The 19,760-nt window shown below is 38.6% G+C and overlaps 1 protein-coding gene and 1 long non-coding RNA gene across 22 annotated transcripts in view; one reads left to right on the top strand and one right to left on the bottom strand.

Moving 5' to 3' along the window:
• The window catches only part of LOC146543698 (uncharacterized), a 29,362-nt gene that overhangs the window by 9,100 nt on the left and 502 nt on the right, over positions 1-19,760 (top strand). The window contains exons 4-5 of the long non-coding RNA XR_014885105.1: positions 13,617-13,747; positions 17,284-17,396. This is a non-coding gene — a long non-coding RNA (uncharacterized LOC146543698). The remainder of the gene's footprint in view (positions 1-13,616; positions 13,748-17,283; positions 17,397-19,760) is intronic.
• Positions 16,769-19,760, bottom strand: part of LOC104912305 (uncharacterized) — a 263,480-nt gene continuing 260,488 nt past the window's right edge. For 17 of the 21 annotated variants that reach the window (XR_014885096.1, XR_014885093.1, XR_014885099.1 and 14 more), the window contains one exon: positions 16,769-16,913. The gene's annotated coding sequence lies outside the window, so the exon portion shown is untranslated. Of the gene's footprint in view, positions 16,914-16,943; positions 17,469-18,485; positions 19,289-19,760 lie in introns of those variants that run through there. The other 4 variants (XR_014885088.1, XR_014885094.1, XR_014885089.1 and 1 more) reach the window with 2 other exon arrangements.

Below are 19,760 nucleotides of genomic sequence, written 5' to 3'. Positions count from 1 at the left end.
AATGGCATTGGTACCATCCAAATCACAGCCTCTTCTCTTTTCTTGTTCCTTCTTATTTCAAGAAGGCATTGGCTTTTTTAAATTTCTGCTCTTAAATCTCATCTGAAAACTTTCCCTTTTGGTCTTAGAAGCTTTTTATTTTGGACTAGTCTGTCAGCTGGACTTGCATATGCTAACAGTATTTCGTAGATGCAGTGACATGCTGGCATGTCCTAGTGTGGATCTGCTGGTACTGCTGTAGTTGAGGTTGGATGCAGAGGAAGGATCTCTTTTGGTTTTGGCTCTTAAGAGACAATCCTGTTATTCTGGGGGAGGACATACCTTTTTGCTTTCTTATTGTGGTCTAGTCTCCAGAATGAATATTGACTTTGCAGACTTGAACCGTTCCCAATTATGCCTGATCTGATGTTTACTTTTGCATGAGAATAAAACCATTTAATATGCATGAAACCTTCAGCTGTTCAGCCCTACATTGTGAACCTTCTTATCCTAGCTCATGAATTGACGTAAAAATTCCTTGTGTGAATCCCCACTGGGGCAGACCCAAAAGACTTTATGTGCGTGTCCAAAGTAAAGGGACTTGATGCAGACAGAAATTTGTAGTACAGATTTGAAGAAACATCAATATGTTGATGTTGGACTGTATGTATGAGATTTGCATTGTGTTACCAACGGTTATGGACTGAAGAGACATTTTTAGAAATCATGGTTGTTTCAAAATGTGGCTCACATGGTTCACATAGAAACTGGACGTGAAGGCATTTCTCTTTTGAGATGGGAAGTGGGATGTGGTAAGCAGTGAAAAAATACTCAGGCCAAATCTTCGGCCGCCTCTATTTCATAATGGAAGTTCTTCCATCATAATTGGTCATTGTGGAATGAAGGCCCTCAGTGATAATAGTAATTTAGGCTGGAAGTAAGAAAAGCAATGTTTTGTTTATAAAAAGTCAATAAATGTTCTTAATTTGCGATAAATGTTATCAGAACAGAAACTTTGTATGTATCCTTTAATTTACAGAAGCATAAAGTTTTTAAAAGTGCCACAAAAACCTGTGATACTTTAAAACCAAATTTATCAAATTGCTTTTCTGCTGGTGTTTTGAAAGAAAACAATTAAGATCAGCTAATGCATGCATAAGTGCTAAATATTGGAAGCATTCAGAGGCACCACCACGACAGAAATCCAACCCCAGGGGTCAGGCTGTTCACTGGTAATTTTAGTGTGAGGAAACTGACTAGCTATAGCCTGCTGGGGAAAAACTGCCAGCCCTTCATTGCCAGCCTAGGGTGTACTGTGCCACATTCATTGAAAAAAAAAACAAAAAACAGGTGACAAACCCAAGTAAAACATCTGTTACTAAGATGCAAACAGAATAGTTTTCCAGACTACTTCTTCTGGAATCATATTTCTAATCACGTCGATCTTTTTATTGTTTCAACTGCAAGGTTTGGTTATGGCCCCACATGTTCAGTGACATTCTGTATTATTTATAACAGCATTTTGATGTATCATTTTCAATGCAAAAAAAAAAAAAAATCAGTGACATGTGAGTTCCTTTATATAGAGGAACCAAAAAAGAAGAAAACAAAACCCTACATCATTTCCATACCCTCAGCCTCCACTTACAGTTAGGATCGAGGTTGCCCCTATTGTTTGTTAATATATGAGTAACAGCATCTTTGCAACCTGTGATCAGATTTTACTGTGGGAATAAAGCAAGATCAAAATAATAAGTTAAGGCAGCATGGTGGTTCTTACCCCATCAGCAGACTATTTTAAATAAAGGTAACAAATTAGCATTAAAAGCTCTCCACAATGTGTGCTGAAATCAGGCTGGGTGCTCAGTGACCTGTGCAGAGAAAAGAAAATGTAATACACGACTTTCTAGTGCCCTCAAAACTGCTGGGATTGTCAATTATGTCACTACAGCTGTTCAGAGGTGGAACCAGCATGACTCCAGAAAATAATAAAATGAGAAAAAGAGAGGCAAAAAAGAAAAAAAAAGAAAAAAAAAAGTAAAAGCTCCAAGACGAGAGAGTGTTGCAAGAGGAGAATGCTTTGCTCCAGTACTGGATTTGAAGGGGTTGCCCTCTTCAGCACAATGGGATCCAGCTTCCCTGCTGCGTCCTCTGAAGTGGCTCATTGCAGAGCGGTAATGTTATATCTTAATAAGCATAACACTGTGAACTGAGGCATATTTTTAAGTTGGACACATGGGAGGGAAACATATCAGAGGAGAGCTATGTTATTTTTAATGGTGCGTGTGTTTGTCTTGTAAGTGTGTCAGAAGAAAAGGAACAGGTCTAGGGTTTCTTCTCACCATGTCTTATGTGGGATGAGCGCTCTGAATGCCTCTCTAAGTGGCATTAGTGATCTTGATACTACTAGTGACACAGGACAGTCAGGACTACACGTGGCACCTCACATTCTTTTCTACCATTTGTGTACATCAAAGCTATCCTTTCGATGAAGTGCCTTAAAAACTGCAAAGATAGTTTGCATTAGATAAAAAAAGATTATAATGAGAGTCTCTGTCCTTTTCCCAAATGTACTTGAATATATGGTACAGATGACAGGAGTTGTGCTCTGCAGGAAAACATATTCCCTTTTACGTTCAGCTATAAGATTGATCTTGTAAGTGTAGAATGGATAACTGCCATGCATATACTGTTCTGCAGCCTGTACCACTCACCTGTTCATAACATCAAAACCAGCATTAGAGAAAAAATGTTTGTGGTGAAATTCCAAAGGGCATTTTGAATTTCAATTTATATCAGTAATAGTTTTTTTAGTAAGTCTTGGGTCAAGATGTATCAGAGAACTATTTTCCACAGTGCACAGAAAGTATATTCTGTCTTTGTGACATGACTAGATCTAGTCTTACGTCCAGCAGCCAGCTGAGGCTGCTTGTCTATTATAGTCTCTTCCACCATTCTTAACAAATGAACAAATAACTAGATGCCCTGTGAAGCATTCTAAATAGCACGGTCTCCTCGAAAAACTGTTACTGACAGAGACAGGTTCAATCCAGATCAAGGGGATCTGCTTTGGGGTAGAGATCAATAGTGGCCACTGCCTTTTTTACTGCTTGGTTGGTTTTTTTGTTTGTTTGTTTTTTGTTTACTAAGAGGAGGTAAGGATTATGGTGAATAAAGTGAAGCAGAAAATAAGCAATCTATGAACTCAAGTATATCCTTCTTATTAAACCTTATTGTGCTCTTAAATCAGTAGCAGAAGCTGTTGCTATGAACTCTTATGCAAGAGGCTTTCTAAAAAGCATTTAAAAATATATATTAGCTAGAAACCACTTTGTCCACAAATTCTGAAAGAGCTGAAAGTACCTTCTGAAAAGGAACCAATGTATTTGAAAAGAAACCAATATATTTCATGGCAGAGTAAATTAGCTGCTATTTTTTACTTTTGAAGTGTTTGATCAAAATCTAGTGCTGAACACAAGTGTCCTGAATTAATTCTATTTATAGTGCTTCTGTCGGTTACAGACTGAATCCTGTGACCTGGGTCATACAGTATTAACCACCCCTTTTTCCTGCAGTCTTCTCTGGTATATGCATGAGAATTCCTTGTTTCCAGCACCAGCTGGAGGCGCTAAGGTCATGTTCTGATGTTTGGAAATAATGTGTAGGGTTATATGAATTAGATAGATCAAAACTATATTTGCTTTCATTTATTCTATTGAAATAACATTATCTACTCTTATTTTCTTAAGAATAAAAACGTTAATTAAGAAGATAGAATAGTTGCCTAGACCGAATCATTCCAATAATGGAAAATAATAAAACTGAATTTGACAAGTGTTAGGAAGTAATGTTAGCATTATTGCTACAATATTCTCCATAGCCTTTGGCGAGGTCCAGGAATTCAGCCTACAATATAATCAATCCTTTACAATCCACAAGCATTAAATTCATCATTAAAATGTTGTTCTACCCTTCCCAAACCTTTTGTATAACAAGCCTCTCAGTAAGATGAAAGGCATTTGTTACTGAGAACAGCCTTAAGGAAAGCAAAAAGAGCAAATCTGGAAAACATATTCATATTTTTCTGGAAATGGGTACTATTCATAAAACATTTAGTGAGTTCAAGGTCAACTTGTTCTCCTTCTGTATACTATTCATAACTGGTATTTGACAACTCAGTGACAGTCGATCTAGCAGCTGAACTGAATATACCGGGTCATCTCATTTAAATAAATGCTAAATCTTCATTGTGGGATGATGACAACAAAACCAAGAACAACAAAAACCTTTCCTGTTTCCAACATTGCAGTTAAAATTTAACAAATACTGTTACAAAAAAGAGGGAATAGATGTAACATTAGTAAAAGGGGGCTACTTGAACAAGCATATTTGTAAATGACAAGGGATTATGGTCCTTCACAACATAGTGCTGCTTTCTTCATGTTTAAGTGAAACTTTGTCATCCTGAGAGTCCCAAAGATTATTGTATTTTGCAGTATACTCTGAGAAATGACTCAATGGCAATAAGAAATTGACATTTTGCAGTTACAGTTACCCTGGGTTTGCCTTGTCTTTTCACTCTTTACACAAGACCACTCTGAAGTCTATTCTCAGTAGTGACAGTATCTCAATATGCTCTGTCATTCAGTAAATGATATCCCATGGAGGCTCTTGCCCTGCTGAAAACTCATGGTGCTACCTTCCTTGAATTGGAATAATGAGATTTTCATTTAACTTCAGAGCTAGTGAAAAAGTAACATGGGGAGCCAAAAAGGCATACGTTTTGGAAGTCCCAAGAATCTTGAATTTTGTTTCAGTGCAAACTGCGAGGCTCAGTCCCTTTGTAATTCCAGTAATTCCACTACTACTACTCCCTGTAATTGCACCATCAATCTTAATTGAAATCATTTAGTCTCTGTGCATCTTTAATCTGAAAACCTCCTAACTGAACAAACAATAATCTGATACACAGGATACAGCTGAAGACAGATAGTCCTAAGCAGCAAGCTCTTACATTCTGTCCACCGTTTCCAAATTGCTCAGCTATTTCTAACATAGTGGAAGTGCATATATTGCCAAATGCTTTCTCTGTTCCATCGAGATATGCAATGAAAAACAACTAGGAGTTGTTTTGTGGGTGGGTTCATGGATTAAAGTTTAACTATAAATTGAAAGGAGTATCAAGTTCATGTTATATTTTGTTCGTTTTTGGAAACCACTACCTGGTTTTGTTTTTAAAGCTGCCACAGGTTTTCAACAGGATTCTTACTCTGAGAGCTCCATATCTTTCATCAGCTCGCACCCACTGAATGACTACCATAGAAGTTAGTGTCAAATTCTTCTGCAGACATTCAGCTGGACTCTGTACAGGGATTTAGCTGAACGGACTCGCTGGAGGAATGATATTACCTCCTGCACTGTTTGCTTTCCAAATATCAGCTACAAATATTTGGAATATCCTCATTATTTAAAATTTTAGATCTCTTCCCAAATTTTGCAAGGAATTTTGGAAGTGGCTTTCTGCCTACAATTACAATGTCTGCCTGCAGTTCAGGAAGACAGCTGACAAGCACACTGAATCTTGCTCTATCTTTGGAAACATCTGCTGTTTCGTTTCCATGATGCACAGTGACGTGCAGTTCCAAGAGGAAGAACGAATCTGGCACAAGAGGTATCAGATTCTGGTTATTTATTATGATACTGAAGTTGGGATTTTTCTAATCCAACTCTTCTAAATCACCCTTTGGTGGTACATCTCTCTTGAGTAAATGGCTCTGAAAGACTTGCTTAATGCTTTTCTGACCATTTGCCAAGGCAAGGACTCCCATATCTAACAAGCTGCCTTTTCTGATCTTCCTCCAAGTCATTTTCTTCTTTTCAAAAGAGAAGCATGTAGGCACTGTTACCCGAATGTGGAGGCAAAGCAAGTAAATTAACTGCTGGGATTTGTGTTTGAGGAGTCTCTGAATTCAAGGTGAGATGCTAGTGATCTGTGAGGAGGTTTGCCTTACTTCATGCTCTGCAAAGCACTCACACTGAAGCCCAACTGTTTTCTAACTTATGAAAGCCAATACATGTATTAAGGAGAAGTGCCCTATAATGAGTCAGGAAAATTTGGCAATTTTCTTTTCATGATAATGGCAGAGGAAATGCTTCTTTTAGAAATCTTTAAAATAAATTGAGCAGAAAACTTGCATGAAGAGTCTTAGTAGCATTCTCTGGTTAGGTGAAGCAAATGATTGTCAGCTGTCTTTGGTAGTTGGGATAGTTTTGATTCTTTGTTTATTTGACCAAAGAATAGGCCTTTTCATGGATACTTCCACAGTGATCAACTGCTGGTCAGCTCTGGACTCAGCTCCAAACCATCTACCCTTGCAGTCTGACCCAGCACCATTATTCTTATGGATATTTGTTTCTATGAAAAGACTGAAGGAAAACGTTGGATAGGTTCAGAATCAGATTGTGTGTTTTTGTTCATTTCAGTAATTGTTGTTAATAGCAAATTTAAATTGGTGCCAAAAGAATGCAAGGATTCTTAGGAAAATGGAGCATTTTTGCATGGAGCTGTTTGGGGTCTGGATAGATCTCCTGAGTTTGTCTGTTTTCAGTCACACAAAGTGCACAGAAATTTTATACAATGTTGAAGAAATATTATTTGGAGAACTATTTCTACTAATTTGTATTTAAAATTCACTCAAGCATTCACTGTGTAGAAGATTTAAATATATATGTATCTTTCAGAGTAATGTGGGCCAGGAATTCTTAAATTTAAAAGACAGGGGCAGGAGAGCTGCCTATTTCTACAGAGAGGAGGGATTTTGTTTTCCTCTTAAATTTAGGTATTGGTGGAGTCTTTCTTCAGCACAACTAAGGAGGAGTACATTTTAATTTGATTTAATTTAATTTGTCAGATTTCTGAATCTCTTGGATCAAAACTGCAAAAATCCCACTTTTCCATGAGATGAGCTGAAAATAATGCAATATAGTTGAATATAATAACTTTTTTTTTTTTTTTTTTTCTTTTTTTTATCCTAAATGTTATGTCAGGGCTTTCTATCAATAATTTAGCTCTAATCTAAGATATTCTGGCAAATAAGATAGAGTTCTTCAGAGGACGAATGATCAGCACAGATACATTTTAAAAAATATCAGTCCCACTGTTACTGCATTGAAGAGTGAAAGAAACTTGAGGGTGAAAAATACAACAGTGCAAGGTTTTAAGCTTGGAAGGAAAAATGATTAATGTTTAGAACAGCTGGACTTCTAGTTTGGAATATGTCTTAATTATTCTATAGTTTTTTTTTTTAATGTTGTAAACCAACTAACAATGGATAAGAAGTGCTAAAAGAAATCTCTTTAATGGCAAAAAAAAAAAAAAGCTTTATACAAGAAATGTGTAACAAGTGTAATTATGAAATGGGCTGTGCCAAAGTAATGCACTCCAAAACAGAGCTAGAGATGAAAAAATACGAAGAATTATTTCTTAAATCTCATTTAAGATACACAAAAGATTCAATACCTTGAAAAAACACCACAAATTTGTCCTGAGGTGAAATGCTAAAATGATGGGAAAAGCATTTATTTCCAGATGACTGTAAATCCCTGCATATTTCATGAAAAAATATTTCATGATTGTTTTCTTTTAATAATTTGTTACATATTTGCTTACATAATTCAACTGAGGGTTACATCTTCACCTTTTAAACACTGTGAAGTAGCATTATTCAACTATCCTTAAAGGAAGGAGTGACAGCTTATACCAGTGATATTTAAGAGGCATTTTGGGAGAGCTCTGGGGCCACCTCAGCAGTGAGAAGTGATACATTTCCTAGGGCCCCATTAAACAAGACATGCAGAGACACAGCATCTGAGGTAAGCTTCAGTCTACATGTGTTTGCATTTCCAAAAGTGATCCTCATACCTGTAATGAGAACATGCAGATAACGATGTAGGTGTCTGCATGTTGTGATAGTTGAGTGTATTCCAAGAGAGGTAATACAATATTATGAGTACAATATATATGCTACATCTATTGCATCTGTGATTCTGTTGCATCTGACTCAACCTTGCCTTGGTAGTTAGTAAAAACCTGTGAAAACCCCAAATTGACCTGATGCTAGAGTAAACTATGAAAGTAATATCGACCCAGTTCCCTCACCAGCCTCAAAGCAAATAATCCCAGCATAGGATTCTTTCTCCAGAAGAGAATAATCAGTGTATTGGTGAAATATGGGAATTGAATGTACCAGGGGAGTACTGATGAGCTTCCTCCTTCACCATCATTACACCAAAGAAGAATGATGAATTTTCAAGTACATAGTATTGCTTTCCTTCTCTTGCTCCAACACTTTACTAACTTTTGAGGTGGCAGAAGATGTGACTTAATAATAAATATTGGTGTGGGTATGATGCTAAGGTAGGATTTTTGTTTCTTCATTCTTTTGCTAAAGGAAGCTGAATGGACTTAAAAAGATGAATAGGTGAAGTGAAGTAGAACATTACTGAATAATCTTCAACCCTGAATGAGGAAAGTGAGTTACGGGTTGCCAGTGTTTCATTTATATCCATGTTGAGAGACGTAAAAACATTCAAAACTCCCTGTAAAAAAGAAAGTTAAGGGGCTCCACAGCCCCATTTAGGAGGGTAGTCTAAGGATGTCAGGGTTCCAACTGACTTATCCCTGTGAGGCTTCAGTGGAGAGGCTCTGCCTGATGTGTGAAGGAGCAGCAAGGTGCATTTGCTGAGTTCTCAGAGCCAAAGATAGCACTGACTTAGAAGTTTAATGTAAAATGAGTAAAACACAACTCTGTGTTTCTTAATTTCTGTAGTAATTTAATGATTATGTTTCTAAAAGAAAGAACGCATCTTTATTTTCATAATTAACAGGAAATGCATGTTATACATTAAATGTGACACAAGAGAGATGAATTATGCAGTAAGCCCAGTGTGTGCTGATCAGCACAAAGCCCAAGGCACATTCAGCAGAGTTTCTATGAAGATCTGTAATGAGTTTCAAGTATATCATTTCCTGATGGAGGGTAAGAAAACATCCATCAATGCTAATTTTCCCACAATTTTTAGCTTTTTATGAATACTTTACAGCGTACAAAAAAGATGAATTTCTAAAGTGCAACTTGAGAAAACTCTCTTAGTAATTAGAGAGCATTCCTAGCCAAAACTAATGAGATCTGAACCTTAAACATGGGTTTGGTTCAGAGTTGATTTTGAAGAAGTTGGAGGTGTTCAAGTCAAGAGTTCTGAAGAGCTTTCAGAGATAAGTGCTAAACTGCTTTGAATGGAGTTTAGTTCAGTGTCTGAAAAGCATATATATTTGGACCATAAGCACACACTAATAAATGCATCAAAGCAGAGCAGAAGGTATGCAACCATTCTCTGTGTGTGGGGGATAATTATACAAGAAAGAAATCCGTATTTCTTCTGCCAGTTATGCAATCTTCCTTCTTCCCACACCTCTATTACAGCAACAAGGTCAACTGCTATACTCTTTGCTCAGTAAAACTTGCTCTTATTGGAAGCACTGTTATCTGTCTGTCTTCTTATGTCTCTAGGTTATATTAAATGAAAGCTCTTAGGTTCCCATATGATTTAATGATAGCTTTTTAGTGATAGATGATGTCTTGTAAAAATAGAATTTAAAGTTAACGTTCATGTTTTTTAACGCTGATTTCTTCTCAACCTCTTTCACTTGAACCATAAGGTTTTTCTGTATAACACAGAGTAGATTTTGTTTAATTACAGCATCAAAAGTCATGATATATTGAAGATAGGAGACTGAACAACAATAAACAAAGTGCAGTTATAAATTTAAAAGTGATAATCTCTCTTAGTAATTATAGTCATTTGAATAACGCACAAACATTAATTATTCTCTGCCAAACATTTCAGCTACTCAGCCAACACACAAACAAGTCTATAGTCCTGGATGACCAAGTACAAATGATAAGTAATCACACTGGATTACTTTGTATTTCTACAAATAAATAATGTCTGTTTTTTTACATCATCTATCCAGTGATCACTGGATAGCAGTGATGGGATCTCTGATGATACAGTGTTAGGAACAAAAACTAGTCTAGGTTTGATTGAAGTAGGTGAATATAAGTCGTTCCACTCTGGTAATAATAGAGAATTATTCTGCGATGCAATAGGGAACAAGAAAATAGTACTGAATATTCACTTCTTTTTCAAGCAAGTAAAGCTTGTGTAGTCTATTATCACATGTGTTGTGCTGTCCAGTATGTTATGTTAGTGTGTCAAGTGCTCATACCGGATCTTAAATTGTGCTGGAAAGCTCAAGAGTATATCAACATTTGGAGCATAAAAATGCCTTCTCTTTGATCATTCAGGCTTTCCATCACCATAGGTGGTCCTAACTAATAAGGAACTGTGATCCTCTTTACTGTTTGATTCCAGTAGCTGTGCAACAGACCACATGCAATTAGTGCTGGCCATTATTGTTTTAGTCAAATGCTAAAACACGTAGTTACAGATTCACTATCTTGTCTGTAAATCATTTCTTTTTAACCGCATATTTATAAGTCATGTCACTCTATGCATGGGAGCCAGTATTTCTTTCTCTTGTAAGCATTTAAAAATGTGATATCTTTCGGATATTTTTAACCTTAAGGCGAAAAAGTATGCAAATGTTTTAATATACGTTGTGTATGTTACTGAGTAGGGAGCCATGCTCTGAAGTTCCATGCAAATATATAGGATGAACAAATATATATAGTATAACAAAATTAATCTTCAGTTTTCTTCAGATAAGAAGTTAGGATGTGGGATCACAGTCACGCTCCCTGTGGAACAGGGATGGATGTGTGTTTTGTTTAGATACTAGGGTTTATTAATAAAGAGAGAGAGGCTGATGGCAAAGTCCATTAGCGTGATAATTACTAAATTTTTGAAGGAGTTTCAAGCAGCTGCAACTGGGAAGATTTTCTACTTATTTCTTTTCCATATTTAAAAAAATATATATCTGAATTTGAGAATGAAGAAGTTGGCAAGGAGAAAGTAAGGAATGACTTGTGGGTACACACCTGGTCTCCATAGAAAGCTCAGGCCTCTTCCTGCACAGGTTACAAGTTGATTTCATTTGCTGACCTCACAATTTTGGAAAATGTGTGTTTTTGTGATGCGTTCACAGTGCGGTAAATGTTTCAGCTACGTAAGTTGCAGAAAGCTATTGGATGCTTAAATAATTCCTATCTTTGAGGTTTATGATAGTAACCTTCTCTTCTCAAATCTTGAGTGTATGTAGCAGCATGTGTTGTAGTGTCCTCAGTCCATGCTGTAATGTCTGGTGATTCAGAGGCACTGGATGGTCACTGATTCATGCTGTAGTGTCTGCAGTACCTATGGCTGACTTTACCCTTACTCTCAGTCTATTGGGATACTTTATTAGGCTGCATTACCAGGTAGTAGGCCTTTCTAGCATTCTGAATGTCTCATGCAGTGTGCCAGCAATCTGCATCTTTATGCACTAGTCCTAACCTAATCTTTATCCACTAATTTTCAGGACTAGTCAGCTTAAAAAAATATTAAACCATCATAGTTTCATTGCTATACAGTCCTTTAATTCCACATACCCCTTAGAGTTTGAGTTAAAAGCCACTGGTAGTTAATGTTAATGGAACATACAAATTTAAGACCTTCCATTTTGATATATATAGATATGGAGTTTAAATATTTGTAAAAGAGAGAGACTTAATAAAATTGTCTGCCCTAAGAGAAATGACACAACAGACTTGCTGTAAACTGCTTAGGATCATTTAAAACCAATGAATTAAAAATCAGATAGTCAGTGAGGGCTGTAATTTACACTACAGAGGTTATAAGGCCTTCTGTGTTCATATTTACAAAGAAAGTATTAAACTACAGTGATTTTTGATTTTTTTCTTCCCACCAGGGGGAAATGTGAAACTCAAATTTACCCCCGATTGGTAAGGTGCTAATTTGTCTGACAAGTTGCTGGAATCTCAGCATGTTTGAGGTATCCTTGATGTATCAACACCTTCATGCTGAATGAAGGATGCCTTTAATGTGTAAATGTTTAGTACATATCCTATATCTCATTAGCCAAGAATTGTACAAACCACACAGAGGCAAGAAGGGTCAGAAGCAAGGTCCAGCCAAGGAAATCATCTTTTATGTTCTAATTAAATGAGCAAACATTTGGAATACATCTCATTTGCAAATAGTTCATCAAAAAATGTACTTGATGTTCGCTGTCTAGCTTGTGTCCTAGAGGCCTGACGAGTCCAATGTGCATCCTGAATCAGTGCCATGTTGCAATGTTGACATTTCACTTATCTTGCTGTGTGCAATATTTAAATATTTATTAAGAATAGTAGAAGGGAATAATTGAATAATTAAATCACAAGCACATACTTTTCTGAATTATTTCTGTTGTTAATCCAACCCTTGTTAAATTACATGTAACTTGGACATATAATGTAGATGTTTAGTTTCTTTAACTCTTGTGAAAATGCGACAATTCCTAAAGAATATGAAACAATTTCCTAGGGAATTTCCACCACATTTTGAATGAAAGGTGGAATCTCAAGTTTCATTTCAAAAGTATAACAACATCAAAAATAGCTGAGCCAGTGAAAAGCAGGTACTTTAAGGAAAAGCTGTTAGAAATGTTTGCATCTGCATTAAGCTGTGGCTTGTGTGCATAGCAGAAGGCTGCTAGTGAGGGGAAGAAAGCTCTGCTAGATGTCTTCCAGTGGGATTTTTCTTTCTGGGAGGTGAGAAATGTGACAGCTCTGAATGATGAACTGTAAAGGACCAACAAAAAAAACTGGGGGTTTGCTTGGCTGAAGGACATGGCTGTACACTCTCAGCTGCTTATCTCTGCCATTGTCTTTGTTTGAGCTCATTGCAGTGGGTGAATGCCTATGGGAAATGAGTGATCTTATTTGTTTTGCAGAAATTGCATTAAACATAATTATGAAAGGAGACTTAAAATGGTGAAACGTAGACAGATCTTCTGAAAGTTATCTTAAATATTCCCAGCTTAACGAATTTTTTTAAAAAAACCTTGTGACAATCTTGACTATGTGTAACTCAAGGGAGGAAACATATTTTCAATACTGTGATTGAAAAATGGGTCTTGTTTGTAGTGTTGGTGAGATGCATAAAAATTATCTGCATCTAACTTCCTTGTTATGCAAGTTTTGAAAGAGTATTTAAATAAATCCCCATGATGTGTTTATGAAAGTTTGCAAATTCCTTCTTCTAGCCAAACCTTATTTTTCTTCTTCATTTAAAATTTTCAGAACAGCTCCCTCTGCTCTGTGCTGGAGCTGAGCAAATTGTTGGGCACCTGCCCCTTTAAGGAGGGACATTTAAGCCTGGGACGGTGTCTGTCCAGGGTGGTCTCATCCCACCTCCATGGGCTCCACCTGCCCCCACTGCCTTCCCTTCTCCATTGCCCACCAGCAACCAAATAGCTAGAAGTGCTAATTAGTGCTGCCCTGCAGCCCCAGCACATTCATATGACCCTGGGCACATTCATATGATGCAAAATTGAGTGGCGTTTGTCAGTCAGTTGAAGCAGTGTCCTCATCCTGTATATCGGTTAATTCCTTCTTTTTGCTTCTCTTTTCCAGAGGTTGATCTGTCTGAACTGCTGAAACTTGATGACTTGCAATCAACAGTCTGTAGAACAATAAGGTCAACAGTGTAAAGATGTGGATTTTTTTCTGCCTCTAAATGCAGGCTGCTCTGCTGGGCCAATGAGGTGAGTCTGACTTTAGTTGACTGCCCAATAGAAGAACCGAGTGCAAGGAAAGAGATTAAAGATACCTGAAGATACGTTGAGCTGTTAATACAGCATTCCCTTCTTCTATCTAGAAGGGGCAAGTTTGGCTACATGACCTTCTGACAAATGTCATTTTCTTGTTAAATGTTAAATCAATGATGGGACCCTTTGACTGGAGATTGGTTTTCTAAGACCCACAGTCTACACTGCAACCTTGCAGAATGATCAGGAGCATGTTACTAGCACAATCACAAGGTAAGTATTTCCTGTGAAGGTGAAACTACAGTCCACTAAATTAATTAATTAATTTTTTTTAAACCACTAATATTATACTCATTTGTTCCATACAGCTAGAATTGTTATGGGATTACATGCTTTGATATGAAATACAAGTTTGGATCCAATTCTAAGAGGCGCTAAACCTAGATTTTAAGCTAAATCCAGTGCTAGCAGCTCTGAACAATATGGGTAACCTCCATTGGGGGGGTGGGGGGGCACATTACATCATTACTCATAGCACGGAAACTGACATCACTCTTACCTGTGGTCCAGACTGCCCACTTCTCAGTGGATCAGTGCTGGCTTATACAGCCATATTTAATCTTGCTCCTCTGATTGCAAGGGGACCTCGCCATAGCTTGATTACACCCAAATTCATGTTGCACTCAAAAATAAAAAAAGATTGTAAAGACTGGCATATGCGTAACCCTATGGGGTGCTGCTTGAGGTATTCAGAATCGAATACAGACAGCTACATCCACATCAGTGTGTGTCTGTTATTCTCTATCTAAATAACAGGGAGGATATCTGTGACATTTGGAAAAAAAAAAAAAAAAAAGATGAATTTGCCCAATATGTTTGCAGGGAGATGGGATAACAGTACTGCATGGATGGAATAGCAGGGAGTGTCTGGGGTCAGCGGGTGAGTGGCAGAGCTGTGTGGGGATGGTTGTATGGGACCACTCACAGCACTGCTGCAGCCCATGGGTTGGATAGGCAGGGTGAGCTATTCTTAGTCGAGAACTTCATACAGAACCCAGCCCTTAGAAAAAAAAGTACAAAATTGCTTTTTGACTAAAAGATTGAGGCTTCTTATGTGGTTTGAGTCTGTCATCTGATGAACAGCTTGTCCCAGAAGTTATCGCTAACGTGACTACTGAGTGTTGTGGCATGTAAGCTGAATTCACAAGGCAAATGGCAAACAAACCAGCCACAGCAGCTGAGTGACCTGGGTGTCTGTCTTGCTGGTGAAAACTCTGGATTTGTTAACTGTGATCACAAAGTAGGCTTCACATAAATTAACTGTGTTGGTTTCAAATTCATGCTCCTAATGCTAAGTCTATTTACTGTTAAATACTTCTGGCACATTAGTGTCTGTAGAAATAATACAATAAGGGCAAGCATTTACAGATCTAACTTCAATTTGACTGTCTGTACTGAAATCAGCGAGAGGCAGAAAACTTAAGAATGCTTATAGATCTTGTGATTGTTCTCTTCAAACAGAATTCTTCAAATCCATGGATAGTTTTGATTAGGTTACTGCTTATAGATAGTTGGTACATGCCTCATGGACCAAAGTAAATATTAATTTCAGATCTCAGTCCAATCATCTGGTGCCTACAAATTTATTGCTGTGGATTGAAAGAGATTTGCAGGGGTGCTTTTGTAGAATTGTGAAATCAGACATAGATCCTTGGAATTGCCTGTTGACCATAAGTGAATTGAAGACAAAGTGCTGCTCTTCTCCTCTGGCTCATTTTTAGTTTTGGGATTCCAGTAGGCAGTGCTAAATGTGAACCCCTTCAATGCTGACCCCTCCTACATTCCCATATGCAGCTGCACATTCTAAATGCTGTGAAAAAACATCACACAGCACAGTGTGATCTGCAAGCATTTATACAGTAGATGAGCCACAGTGACTGTTCAGTGAACTTATGCAAGTTCAGGAATGAAAATTTTGAAATGAAGAGAGGTAGAAAAAGCTAAATCCTATCTTTGCTTCTGTGAAGCATTTTTCCATAAAAACCCAAATGTTGATGCTTAAACAAGGCCAAAAAAAATGTATTGTCCCTACCTTTCATTAAGGGTGTTTGCTAGCACAGTGCTAGGATTATCTGTAATTGAGACAAAATGCCAGGTCCATATAGCATTTCTGTACTGCTGGTACAGTCTAGCAAAGCTTCTCCTTGTTTCTGAGCACATGACACTGAACCATCCCAAGGTGTAAGTTCAGCCAGCTTCAGTGTGTTGCTGAGCTTGCTGCTGATGGCAGGGAGCTGGCTGGGCACTGTCGCTGCCCCAGCCAGCTCCCACAGCAGTTCCCTGGCAGCCTGCTGGGCTGCAGTAGCGTATCAGTGTGGCGTCGCTGTACCAGCAGGCTGCTGGCAGCATGACCAACACTGCAGAGCTGTGGGCTGCTCCTGGGTATGTCTTCTCAGCTCCTTGCTCTGCCCAGCTAATAGGCACTAGGATATAAAATTGCTCTCCTCTAACTCCTTTTCTTTTCCTGCTGCATAGGAACGTGCATATGTTTAACATATATGTTCACAAACTGTTAACCTTAGTACTATTTTTTCTTCTCCTACATTAACCAAAGCTTCTTTTCATTTAGAGCACCGTAATTAATTGACTCAGCAGCATAGTCAAGGAGACACCCCCTGGGTGCTTCAGCTTTTTCCACAGAAAAAGTCCCAGGGTGTCGAGGGTCACTTTCAAGGCTTGTATCTATCTCAGGCATTTGGAGATCAAGTCTAAGTGGTCTTTGGAACTGCTTAATACTCTGAAATCGTGTTCCTCCAAAGCTGATATCTCCTGTTTTGGACACAATAACCCGAATGTGGAGATAACAGATACTGCCCTTGGGTGGAAGACCTTCAGTCTCCTGGATGGTGGTTTTGGACGTATCATTCCAACCAAGGAAATCACGGTCAACCAAAAAAACCCCAACCCCCATCCCAAATTGTATAAGGAGTCTTGGCAACTCAAGCAGAGCCAAACTGATGTTGAACAGAACTTAATTATTTTAATTTTATTCAAACTGAATCTTCATCTGTGTTGACAGTACTCTTCTCCAATCTACTTCACAGTGACAGGCAGAGTCCAAATCCCATTCAAATGAAAATAAGAGGAAGCCAGAGATGGACTCCTAGCAAACAAACAAAAACAGTTTGACATTTTTACTTCAAAAGCACAGCAGTGGTTTACCAGCAAGGACTGTACTCATTAATGCTGTCTTATTTGTGCTGCTACCTATTATAGTTTTTAGTGTTGCTTTTAAAAAACATTTTTAAGAGCCAAGCAGCTTCACTGCTTTGAAATCTCTCTGCCCAAGAGTGAATCTTTGCATTCCTTTTCAAAACAGACAGTTCTTTCGCGTGGAAGCTATGCAAGTAAGTTGGTGCACATTCATCAGTCTTCAAAGACAAATGGAAAATAAAGGGCTTCCTTATTTGAGACCGCTTTACTTTTCTGCTCACCACCTCCTTTCCCATTTCCTTTCCTTATTTGTCCTCCAGCAACAGGTGCTGCAGCCATGCCATGGTGTTGAAGTGTGATGTTGGGTGAAAGGCAGACATTGTGTGGAGCCGTGAGAGTGCCAGCAGGGCACAGCATGTGGGAATACGTTCAGGTGAGCCCAGCAGTCGCAGCACCTCTGATGTGCAGCTCAGCCATGTGTCACGGCCACTCTGCACCCAGTTATCTGTGTGAACAGACAGAAGCAAGAACCGGCATGGGCGCAATGCTGGCAGCATAGTTAGCATCACTGCCTGTTAAAGCATCCTGCTTGAACAAGTACAAGTACACCCCTCTAAACAGAAATTTCCAGTCCCAAACATTTCTGTAGCTTTCAAATATTCTGCTTTACAGTTGTGATATTTATGCTGAGGTAGACTGTAAGAACATTGAAAACAACTTTTATTTTTTTGGGCGGGGGGGGGGGGGGGGAAGAGGGTTTAAAATAGTAAGATAAATACGCAGATGCTATAGCAGCCCATAGCAGCAGATCGGAGTAACTTCCACCTCCAAATGTGATCATATGCAAGACTTTTTGGTAAGTAGCCACACACATGGCTTGCAAAATCTCAAGGCAAATGAATTCGGGATTTTTCAGGATGGCTGAGTGAGTGCAGGTAATATTTTAATGTAAGGATAACAATCAACTCGCGAATATTGAGCACACGCACAATACAGAACACGTGCAATAGGCGTAGGCAGCAGCTGAGGGAAGCCAGCAGCCATCCCTGCAGCGCAAGCAGCGCCTGCCCCGCCACCTAGCGGAGTGCGCCTGCGGGCTGCTTGTGCAGCGTAAGTCATGTATGAGTAATGCCAGGGGGATTTAAGGGCAACTTTTTTTGTGAGAAAAACTACTGTGCTGCTGTAAGTTTACTGTCTCTCTTCTGCTCTGTTAAGTGGTTTTCTTTTTAATATCTCAGCTTGATGCAGAACTCTGCTTTCCACTTAATCCTCTGTTTGTAGTGTCTCAATTAACTGCATAATTATAGGAACACAATTGGGTGTCATCTTAACCACCCTCTACTCCCCTCAACCCCCCGCTTCCCAAAGAAAGGAAAAAAAGCCACCACAAGTAGCCCCCACCAACCTAACCTAACACCCCCTCCTCTCAATGATTCTATACTCACTTCAGCTGTATTTCCTGTATGTATTTGTTATGTTATTAAGAGGCCATGGTAATATAATGCCATGTAACAAGGCAAAATTAAAGCACTTTAAATTCCTTTTATTACTCACTCGTACCAACTTGGTAAAGGTACTGAAAGTGGGAGAGAGGGAACATGCATTTCTAAAGACAGGCTTCGTAACTTAAAAATGATAGCAGTTGCTAAAATATAGAGCTGTTCTATGGAGAAACAGGTACAATAACAAACTGCACTGTGGTTCAGTTGTTAAACTGCTGCTGTCAGTCAATGTGATCCCTACCAGCTAACAATAAAAATGTTTTGACATGCAATCTTGTACACACTTCAATAATAGTTACCTAACTGGAATTTTCAGCCATTGAAATATTTCTTTTCCCGCTAGCTTAGAATCATGAAAATTTCAGTGTGCTACAAGTTCTGCTTTAAAGGGCACCCTGTCAATGACAGAGCCACCAGAACAACTCTGTAAATTGCATTGTACAGAAGAGCCGTGTAAAATACAACTGTTATATTTCATAATAAAAACCAGCTTATCATGAGGGACAGAGGGCTTTAGTGTCTAATAGAAAATACCATCGTGTAATGGGAAATGGAGGCCTCTCCCAGCTAAGCTCCATTCAGGCTTCAGTTGGAGCAGAAACGGGGCAGTGCTCACGCTCTGGGTGACCACAGAATTAATGTTGCTCAGCTTGTGCATATCCCTCACAACACCCAGCACGAGCAGAGGCTGATGCAGTGAGCGTGGCCACCACTCATCCCAGCTCAGGAAGGCAATGGAAAATACAGCTTTCCTCATGGCTCCCCACCACGCTCCTTCCTGCAGCCATGCAGTGATGTGGTTTCATCTCCCAGTGGAAGAGATCTGTGAATGATTTGGAGGTTCAGAGTTCAGAGGTGGTTTGGAAAAACACCCGGCGGGCTGCTACGCCCATGGGGGGAGCGTTCTTGTTGGATATGTTGTCTCTGGGTATTTCTGGCATTTCACCTCCTGACTGAAGTCAGGAAAACTCGAAGAAAGAAAAAAATATGGAAAACTACATCCAGACACTTCCAAAATTGGAAACTAGTTTCCTAATGTTTTGCCCAAAGCACAAGTTAGATCTTGTTTTAGCCACCCAGTCCTCCTTGGACTAGAAAATATTCGGTACAGTTTCCTTTCAGATATCTGATAAGCAGCATAAATAGCTACCTAAGAATCAAAGACATGACTAATTCCCATTCGTTAGAAATATGCAACATAAATAACTACTTGTTTCACTGCTCATTAATTACACTGGGATGCCTCCAGCTCTGTCACATGCATTCAGGTCTGCTTCCATGCTTTCTCCTTTGAA

The sequence above is a fragment of the Meleagris gallopavo genome, chromosome 10 (assembly GCF_905368555.1).
Source record: "Meleagris gallopavo chromosome 10, MGAL_WU_HG_1.1, whole genome shotgun sequence".
NCBI classification, from domain to species: domain Eukaryota; kingdom Metazoa; phylum Chordata; class Aves; order Galliformes; family Phasianidae; genus Meleagris; species Meleagris gallopavo.
The sequence above is the reverse complement of the archived record's forward strand: the minus strand, read 5'-3'. Positions and strand labels throughout refer to the sequence as shown.